This window comes from Lycium ferocissimum, chromosome 5 (genome assembly GCF_029784015.1).
Source record: "Lycium ferocissimum isolate CSIRO_LF1 chromosome 5, AGI_CSIRO_Lferr_CH_V1, whole genome shotgun sequence".
Lineage (NCBI taxonomy): Eukaryota > Viridiplantae > Streptophyta > Magnoliopsida > Solanales > Solanaceae > Lycium > Lycium ferocissimum.
The window spans coordinates 18948055-18958983 of record NC_081346.1 but is presented as its reverse complement, the minus strand read 5'-3'; the positions used below and the strand labels follow the sequence as shown (position 1 = coordinate 18958983).

At 31.8% G+C, this 10929-nt stretch overlaps 1 long non-coding RNA gene across 1 annotated transcript; it reads right to left on the bottom strand.

The window, feature by feature from the left end:
- Nucleotides 1-530: 530 nt before the first annotated feature.
- On the bottom strand, nucleotides 531-6804 carry LOC132058271 (uncharacterized). The gene is made up of 5 exons (XR_009415231.1): nucleotides 6500-6804; nucleotides 5645-5772; nucleotides 4337-4378; nucleotides 4035-4224; nucleotides 531-1017 (listed from the first exon to the last, which is right to left on the bottom strand). It is a non-coding gene; the product is annotated as an uncharacterized LOC132058271 (long non-coding RNA).
- Between the last annotated feature and the right edge of the window lie 4125 nt (nucleotides 6805-10929).

Here is a 10929-nt window from a genome sequence, read left to right as displayed (position 1 = left end):
AAATATAAAAATACAATTATAAATTCATAATCCTGAGGTAGCTCATAAACAAAATTATTAAAGAAACAACCTCAAGATGCATTCTGAATTTTGTGATTCGCACCTTGTCACTTATACTCACAAGATAAAGGTATAATTTACATGATATTGAAAACTACATCTAACCATTAAGCTTAGCTCAATCTTTCATAAAAATATCAAGCCAAGTGACCTATATATGCACTGTTACATTAGGGACGTAGCCGGGTGGAGCAAGAGGACTCATCCGAACCCCCTTCCTGAGAAAATTACACCGTATATATAAAGTTAAAATTACTTTTTATGCATATTATAGTAGTAGTTGAATCCCGTTGAATTGTTTGTGTGTTTACTTCTTTATATTTTGAAACCCCTTAGTGAAATTTTTGCTCCGTCACACATTACATACATTATACATAGATATCACCGAACCAATCCAAAAAAACAAATGGGAGGAAAGAACATCAATGAGGTAGAAGTTATGCAATAATAAGCAGAGATAATAAAAAAAAATAGATGATCTTACAAATTAATCTTTTTGAAAAAGCCGTTCACTTTGCAAATAAGCTAGTGCATTCATTAAATTGGTTCAATGTAGCTTAATTACAGCAGAAAGTAACATGTTATGTGAGAAATCACATTCAGGTTCTATATGAATTGGGTAATACATTGCCCTGCAAATGATCAATCTTGAAGTTGCAATCCAACATTCTCCTCCTCTTCTAAAGCAGCCATTTCAACTTTTTTTCTTCTCATACTTTGCTTCTATTTCTGTTTCAAAGCAATTTTTTGGGTTTTTTTTTTTCTCCGTGCAATTCTCGAATTCGCCACATAGAAAAAACAATATCTGCTAGACAGCGAAGCAAGTGAACCACAATCCCATTGAACTAACAAATACATAATTTTGTCATAAACTTGATAAATAAAATTACCATCAACTCGAATTAGTCCTCATGTATCAAACTCATGTTTCCTTTTCCTACTCTAAAACTAACAAATCTGCATAGAAATATTGGTAGGCCTAAGGAATTATAAGCTCCAATACATAAAACATTTTACAAAAAGCCTATGCTAAAGGGAAAATGATCTACCAAGCAGCTATTATATTGGTCTTGAAATTCAAGTATTTGTTCTTTGAGGGTTAATATTTTGGAACATCTTTTTTTTTTTAACTCCGGAGTATTTTTCTAACATGTCTTCTATGAGGTTTACAATCTTGGTTTTCTTATCATAAAAAATTCCTTGTCTAGAGCTCCAAGCCTCCAATAGGAAAGTGTCTAAAGAATGAAGTTTGAAAAACAACATTGAATGCTGAGTATAGCATCTCCATGGGATAGCCAAATGAATACAAAAAAGGTAAACTTTACTCGCGATATCATACGAAGTCAGCAACTTGAACTTAAAATCTACGATATATCATGCACAACTAAGTAACTGTGACAAATGTGCTACTAAAAGAATGTTAAGTCCAAAAGTATCATCTACTCAACATAGTTGTCAAATGGAAGGTGATAGAGCATATGACTATCTAATAAGTGGTGATTTTACCACTTATTTTAGTCCCTTTACTTTGGTTTTTGTGTTCTTACTCTATAATATGAGGCTATTCTTGGTGTGTATTGCTATTATTTTAGGTGCATTGAGTCCAGGGCACAAAAAGGACAAAATGGCGTAAAAAGAAGGAAAAGAGCTGAATATGCGTTCAGTATGTGGCACCGCAAACTCTGGTATGCGGTTGCATATTCAGTCTCGGAATGACTAGTGAGTGGAGCTAAATGCGCAAGGATGCGAAGACTATGCGGCTCTGCAAACTCATTCTGCGGCCGCATGTTGACTGGCAAGAAGATCGAAGTTTCGGAGAGAATTCAGAGTATGCGGTCGCATACTCTAGTTGCGACCGCATACTTGGTCCGCAGAGTGTCATTAAAAGCCACTTTTGCACTTTTTGTCTCCCTCTTATAAATACTCTTCTAGAGTTTTGTGATAAGTTGGTTCATATGATTGAGAAGAGCTTTGGAAGAAACCAAGTGGAAAAAAAAAAACAAGTCAAAAAGAGGCCAAATTGAAGAAATGACAAAAACTGTGCAAAACTGAGTTTTGCAAAAACTGAAAACTTGGGATATATTTTGTCATTTGTGGACTTGGAAAAATGGGGCAACTATAAAAGCAACACTTGAAGGAAAATATATCATCTTTGGTCATTTTTACACAAGTTTGGGAGCTAGGGTTTTACACCACACTTTGAAGTTGAAGATTTGGTTGAGCACTTTCTTGAACCTTTACTTAATTTCTTTAATTTCTTGCTTTGTAATGAATATATAAGTGTGTAGTATTTATTTTCTTCACTTGAATCTTGTTTATGGAAATATTCTATGATTAAAGTGTTGGATGAAACTCTTGTTTTGCTTATGTATTGAATGATTTTTATTGCTAATGAAGTGAATTAATGTTGCTTTAATTAATCTTTTTCTTTAATATTTCTTAAGGGATTAGCTAACCCTAAGACCCGCCCATTTACTTTGATTTGAGCTTGAGAGAGGAAGATTGAAGTTGGGAAAGATTAATTAACAAGAATTTGGGGCTTTAAAACCCATCTAATAACTTGAGCTAGAGATGGAAAAGTTACTTGAGATTATATTGATTGTGCTTAATATCACACTCTGAGGCTTAAGAAAGCTTAGAGTAAAATTCATTGATTTGGTCGAGAGACTTTTGATGAGATTTTAGAGATCATTATCTAATTAGCATAAACTCACTCGTAGTTGTAAAATCGTGAAATACATTAGATCGTTACTTGAGCGTAATTTCCTTTGTATCCATACTTGTGGCCATTGATCATTTTATCCGCTTTCTAGTTAGTTTTATCTTTGTTAGTTGTTAAACCAAAAATCAAATATTGAAAAAGTGTTTGGCTTAGTTTAGTTGGTGATAATTCCTTACTTGTTTAAATCGTACTATTATATTGTTCCATGTGGGATCTACCCCGACTCATTGTTGGGTAAATTATATTGCATACGACCGTGTATACTTTCTCTTTGAGGATCCATTCATGCTATGAATTATTAAGCTAAGAAATACTTATCTTTAGAAAGTATTCAAGATGGGTTGATTCTGCCACACATCAAAAGAACTTGCATGATAAAAGAGAACAATCTTTGAAGTAACACTTCCCCATTTTCTACTTCTATCTTTAGAGATGTTTTAGCAGTGTTGAAAAAAAAAATTTGGCCTTCTGAAATTCTGTGTGCAAAGCATGTGCCAGAATATCAATAGTGGCTCGTGGTCTCACTGTTTCAAGTTCAGGAAAGACTTCCAACACTTCCCATACATTTCAGAAAGGCTTTGACATATACCTTCATGTAATTGAAATAACAACCCAACAAATAGCAAAAAACGCAACTACTTCTGCCCAAATCGAAATTAAAACAGAGAGAAAAATTTACACAAAAAATCACATCTCAATCTACATAGTTTCAGAAACCAAAATTTAAGAATTTGCAAAATTACAGGACAATACTTAACCCGGACCCAACAAAATAAAAAGTAAAAAGAGCATGTTCAAATAAAATTCAAGCCAATAATATTTGGCAGCAGCACCACAATCTTGTAAGGCCGTGATTTCTTATACAGCTTGCAGTTATGAAGACATTAGTACTAATAAAATCTAGAGGACACTGACGACCAACAAAAACAACATTTCTCATGAGAAGTATTCTGTAAGGACTCAGGAATATTTATCCACAAAAAGTTTATGGGGATTTCAAATATTAAGTTATTAATTTCAGTTACCAATAATTTTTCTTAATAAAGTTCTGGTGTATTTATCATTGGCATTAAAAGTTAAAAGGTGATGGAACAAATTTGCATCTTCTGCTATCCTTGTCAAGCTCAATTAACTTGTTTACAGACATTATATTCATTTCCATAGAAAGTTGAATCTTAACTTATTTTCACTAAACTGTTATTAACTGTCCATTTTTTCCCTAATAACTTCAATTCAAAAAAAGTGAACTTACATATCGGGTGCCGAAGTGGTGAGAGATCGGTTGGAATATAGATGATATGGGTCTTTGAAAGTTATGGTACTTTTCATCTTCGTCATTTCTTCCTTAAATGCAAATTTTATAGATGGATTTCATTTGCAATTGTCATAATGAATGATGAAGAAGGATGATGGTTAATTCCTCTCCTCTATAACAATATGAGCTGGCAACAGAAAAGGGAATATCAGAAATCTAATATTCCTAATTTATGGAAGAAAATTTTGATATAATTCAAAAGGTCTAAACGTATTAGTAATACACCAGTGGAGAAATACCTCTTGCTAAAAGCCTAAAACCTCTTCTTTCCTTTTCACTTTCTATAAGAAAACAAGAAACTGAGAATTAATAATTTACAAAATGGTTAAATTGCAAAATAAATTCATTGCACTAATATTTCTGCACCAAAAACATCAATCCATCACTCTCAAACAAACTTTCTATGTAAACCAACTATTAAAATAGTAATACCGTAAAGAAATCCAAAAGAAGGAATAGATAGGGAGGGGAAAGAAAAAATGGAACGTATATAGAGAGACCCGAATGAATGGGATCCCCTAAGCACCAATTGTCGTCAATACTCAAAAATCAGTTTGACCCTTGATTATCAGATCCATTTATATCATTAGTTCAAGTCTAAAACATGGTTGTGATAGTGAGGAGATAAAACATGGTTGTGACAGTGAGGAGATCCACCTGCGTTTCGACTTTCGTTCATCAGAATGACCAAGAAACACTTGATTTTGTCTCTTCCAAATGTCTCTTTTATTACCCCTCTTTTATGTTGTATATTGTAAGTTTTGACTTGACCTCATAATTAATCGTATTGACGCAACACATAATGTGGCTGCCAAATGCAAATGCATTATGGAGTGCAGGGCAATATTTCAAAGCATCACAATTAAGAATTCTCATTCATGGTTCTTATTCCCTTTGTGGATGGTATAGGAACATGATCTATCTTCTATCAACTAAATACTAAAACAAACATGTCTAACGATAACCTTCCAGTCGAACAGAAATTATCAAATAACACAATTTAGACATCTATCCCATCCTTATATTGTCTCACAATTTTTTTTAAAAAAAAAAAATCTTTAATCAGACTTTGAAGTATTATTAATTATTGAACCGTACAGAAAAGGGTGAGAAAAGGTACCATGATCTTGTTGTTGAATAACATTCTCAGCACAGTGAAGATCCGATTCATAAACTGTGCGCGCAAGCCAATTTGATCTCAAATTTTATATATATTTTTTTTTTTTAATGATAAGGGAACCCGATGTACAGGGTAAAACCCACTCCTATGCTAGCCAATTTATATTGATACACGTGAATTGTATTCTTAGGCCCTAATATAGTACTTAAGCACCATATGCATCACTTGAGAACAAATGAAAGTGGCTATTATTATCTTCTCCCTAATGCAACAACTTTGCCAATTAACATAAATAATAAAGGTGCTAACCAAATATGAAATTCAGGGTTATCAATTAACATCATAGACTAACTATTTTAGCATGTTATTTCTTAGGCATTTAACAATAATTTCAAGTTGTTCATAAGGACTTGTGTAAGGCTCTTACTCAGATGGATGATATTAGAAGAACCACTACATTCTTCATCACATATGAATGAAATTTCATATGTCAATCATGTGCCGTAAAAGATCTGAACTGCTTGACGCCTAGAAAAAGATATTTCACATGGGTACCTATTAGATGAAAGAGGAAAAGAAATATAAACTATTAGATGAAAGAGCAAAGAAAAATAATACCAAACCTGTATCCGTCTCCTAGTTTGCACAATTATATTTACCATGAGAGAAAAGGCCATAAATAGTCCCTGAACTATGGGAGTAGGTCTAAAATAAGATACACTTACGGTTTTAGTCTTTAACTATTCAAAAACTTATCAAATTTGGTCTCCGTCTTTTTTTTTATACAAAAAAGACAAACTCATAAAATCGTGAGATTAATCGTTAAACCATGATAAGAGTTTGTTCTCTAACCTCAACTTTTTTCCTCAAGATCTCTCTCGCGTTTCGTAAAAATAAAAGCTGACGGAAAACCGACCTAGTAGGTCGGTTTTGTTAAAAAAAAAAAAAATTAAAAAATCGACGGTCTCATAAACTCACGAAGGTTTATGAGTTTGTTCGCTGTTTGTATAAAAAAATAGACGGAGACCAAATTTGATAAGTTTTTGAATAGTTAAAAGGCTAAAATTAAATGTATACTATTTAGACCTACTATAATTCAGGGACTATTTATGGCCTTTTCTCTTTATCATGATGTGGTCTAAAGAATTTCATACATGGAAAACATGTGAGTATGTGACTCAAAGGAAATACTTTTGGATCTCCTAAGTAAGAGAAAATTTAAACAACACACACAAAAGCCACATATGAAATTAAACTCCATAAACAGGGAAGGATATTTTACCTGTAACTCCTTGCATAAATTGGTCAAGGATTAACAAAATTGCAAGCGGCCTTGAGGGAAATAAGAATCAAACAGAATCAGAAAAAGGGGAAGAGATGGAGGCTCTTTGCTTCCGGTAATAGACGCAATAACCAGTTGTAAGCGAGCGAAATAAGAAGAGAAGGGAATTAAGGGACTGTTGGTTGTAAAATTGTAAAGCGAAGACTGAGTTTTCAATTTTAAAGAGAATCAGTTACCCTGGGCCGCAGTTGTTGGGGGGTGTAAAGAGCGAAGAGGTGTGTGTTCTTACCGGTGTTTAGTTTTTAAGGTGTTTTTTTTGTTTTTTTCCCTAAAAATATATATATATAAAAACAAAAGATAAATACAAATCCTGAAATTCTGTGATGCACGTCAGCGGATCTTTGGCCTGCTTTTATATATATACTAGTAAATTCACCAAGCGTGCGGGTGTAAAACTTCTTCTAATAAATGCAAACGAAAAATTGAAAGTAACAAATATATGCAAGATATACATATGAATTTCTTTAGAAAAATTACTCAATATATAAGAGAAATGATACAAATTAATGAAAAACAAATTCCAAATAGAAGCATCTCATATGTTTTTTTTTAAGTATATAATGATAGAGTTCTCAAGGAATAGTCCTCTCAATTGGGAAAAACATGACTCATATAGGAATAACTTTTCATGTATGTGTGTATAACAGTTTATTCTATGAATATAGATTAAATTATGAATTTTTTTTACTTATACATTTAATCGATAAAGAAATATCTTTTCTTATATACGCAAATAAAAACTAATTCTATGATACATATTCATTTTTTTCTAGTTAGCTCCAGCACTTTCCATATAAGCAGTTTCACACAAAGAGTGGAACAAAAACAATCATATGCTTAAAAGCATTTTTTTTCTTAAGCAAATGCTATTTAGAAAACAATTCCTTATCTTTGAGTAGAAGAAATCTAATTGTTGCTAATTCAACATTTAAAATGCATGATTAATATTGTATTATTGTGTTGATTTGGATCCGAATTAGTCGGGCCTCAATGCGAATACGGAATATCAGTTGGGAAACCGAAGTTAAAATATTAGATTACTGCAAATAGTGAAAGCAGTTTGCAAAACACGAGTTTGTTGAGGTTTGATTATCAACATAATTACTCATCTACTAAATTTACATAATCATATCATCCTTTTTTCACTTCTCCTTCCCCATAGAGAAAGTCAAAAGAAGTGCATAATGATTACCTTAAACCATAAAACTCAATTACTTGTACATGTATAGTTTTAAAACCAAATAAATTTGTTTCGAAAACCAACTTGGAGTGGCTCTAAATCACAAACATTATATTAGAACGAATAGGAACATCAAAGCATCCTATTAATACAGTATTTCATATCTCTCAATTCTCAAGGACTTCATAGTTTTCCCCCAATTCCAAGTAAAATGAAAGCAACAATTACACAATTGTGAACTCAATTAGTAAGGAATTTATCAATCTAAATCCTGATGTATAACTATCTCATTCATCAGTCAATACAAAATTTTGATAGACACATATAAAAGAGATAGACAAAGGAGCATAGAACAAAAAAATAATGCCTAGCAAAAGAAATGTGACAGAGGTATGCCTACAAGAAGAGAAAGGGACCTCTCATTTTCTGCAAATATTTCAAGATACGACTTGGTTGCCCGATTAGCTTTAAAAAGTGATATTTATAGTCTCTTTCTCTCTAATGGATGAAACATTTGTCCTTCATTGGGTTAATTTCTATAATGCACAAACCAATTTTTTCTTTAATAACAACTTTTAGACTCTTTCTTTGTGTCCAACATGAATTTTGAATCTGTAACATAAATTGAATTGAAATTGAGTAGAAAATGTAAAAATCGAGAAAAAAGATAAATAGGTGTCATATCAAAATTTTCTTTTCTAAAATATAGCCACCAGATGCCCAAATGTATAAAGAAGTGGAAAAAAAAAATCCTACAACAAACAACAATAGAACACAAAAAAATTGGGTATAGTCGCACTTGCTTTCATTCTCAAGACTGAGACCCAAAAAAAACAAAAAGTGGTAAGTCTACACTTTTTCTTTCCCTTGCACCTTTTTTTTTCACCATAAAAAACCTAGGAAGAGGCAACCAAAGACACGAATCCTTGATTTCCACAAATAATAAAGAAACGTGAGATGGGGATAGTTGAAGAAGCACAAAAGGACAAAATTTTAGGAACAGGGGATCGAACCATACTCCTAGTTCATGGGTTTGGGATAGACCAATCTGTGTGGAAACGTTTGGTTCCTCATATAGTTGACAATTATAAGGTTGTCTTGTTTGACAATATGAGTGTTGGAACTATCAATCCCTAATACTTTGACTTTGAAAGGTTCTCAACCTTATAAGGATACATACGCCTGTGATGTTATCGCTATTTTGGAAGAACTCCAAATTCCAAGTTGCATTTAAGTTGGACACTTTCCGTTGTGACCCGATCTCTTCACAAAGTTGTTACCATCACCAGAGTTTGTTGATGCATCCACGTTTGATGGATTCTGCAAAATTAAGAAGAGGCAAAAAAGAGTAAAAAGGCAAAAATTCAGGGAAAAAGATAAATATGATTCCTATCTTTTTTAGATGCCACATCAGCGGACTTTTATCCTGCTTTTATATATATATATATATATATATATACACATGAAAAGGTCTTAGGCCAAACTATTTTAGCTACAATGACTCAAATGAGGTAAATTCATATGATTATTTAGGACAAATTTAATAATTTATACTTACTTAATGTCATTTGTATCTTTTTTTCTCAAAGTTTATTTAATTTAAACTTGTACAATAGAGGTTATGGTGATTTTTACATAAGTGTGGCCAAATTTGGGTCAAATTGGTGTGACCATTTAGCAATTCTCATATATATATATACTAGACGGCCTATGCCCGTGCGCCCAACACTTTAGATTATAGTGCATCTATGTGTATGTAGTTGTGTTTGAATAGTGATTATGGGGTGCACTTTTTTTTTTTTGGGTTTCACTATTTTTATGCATATAATATATATACATATACTATGTTCAAAACACGATTAATATAACATTGTAGTTTGTGCTCCGTATTTAAAACTTTATTATATTAGTGTTTGCTACGAATACAAAGTGTGCACTTTTTTTTTAACATTATATTTTTTTAATATGGGGTTCAATTTTTTTTTTTTTGATATTGCTTAATTTTGTTAATATGGGGTCCACTTTTTTTTTTCCCATGAGTTTGGAGATGGTGAGTTCCACTTTTTTTTCTTCTTAATTTTTTTTTTTTAGATTGCTCGGTGTTATTTAGTATGGGGTCCACCCCCCCACCCTCCTTTTTTTTTAAGGGACAACGGACGACGAAGCATGGGTCTAAACCCATGCTTTATATAGTTTTTTTTATTTTATTTTTTATATTGCTTGGTGTTGTTTTGTATGGGGTCCACCCTTTATGGGGTGCACTTTTTTTTTTTTGGACATTATTAGTTTGCACTATTTTTATGCATATAATATATATACATATACTATGTTCAAAATACGATTAATATAACATTGTAGTTTGTGCTCTGTATCTAAAACTTTATTATATTAGCATTTGCTACGAATACAAAGTCTGCACTTTTTTTTTTTAACATTATATTTTTTTTAATATGGGGTTCACTTTTTTTTTTTTTTGTATTGCTTGATTTTGTTAATATGGGGTCAACTTTTTTTTCCCCGTGAGTTTGGAGATGGTGAATTTCACTTTTTTTTTCTTTCTTTTTTTTAATTTTTTTATATTGCTCGGTGTTATTTAGTATGGCCCACCCCCCCCCCCCTTTTTTTTTTTTTTTTTTTTTTTTTTTTTAAGGACATGACAGACGACGAAGCATGGGTCTAAACCCATGCTTTATATAGTTTCTTTTATTTTTTTTTTATTTTTTTTTTATATTGCTTGGTGTTGTTTAGTATGGGGCCCACCCTTTTGGACATTATTAGTTTTCACTATTTTTATGCATATAATATGCATATATATATATATATATATATATATATATACTATGTTCAAAACACGATTAATATAACATTGTAGTTTGTGCTCCGTATCTAAAATTTTATTATATTAGTGTTTGCTACGAATACAAAGTCTGCGCTTTATTTTTTACATTGTTTGTTTTTTTAATATGGGATTCACTTTTTTTTTTTTTATAATTGCTTGATTTTGTTAATATGGGTCCACTTTTTTTTTTCCGTGAGTTTGGAGATGGTGGGTTCCACTTTGTTTGTGCTTCGTATCTAAAACTTTATTATATTAGTGTTTGCTACGAATACAAACTCTGCACTTTGTTTTTGACATTGTTTGTTTTTTTAATATGGGGTTCACTTTTTTTTTTTATATTGCTTGATTTTG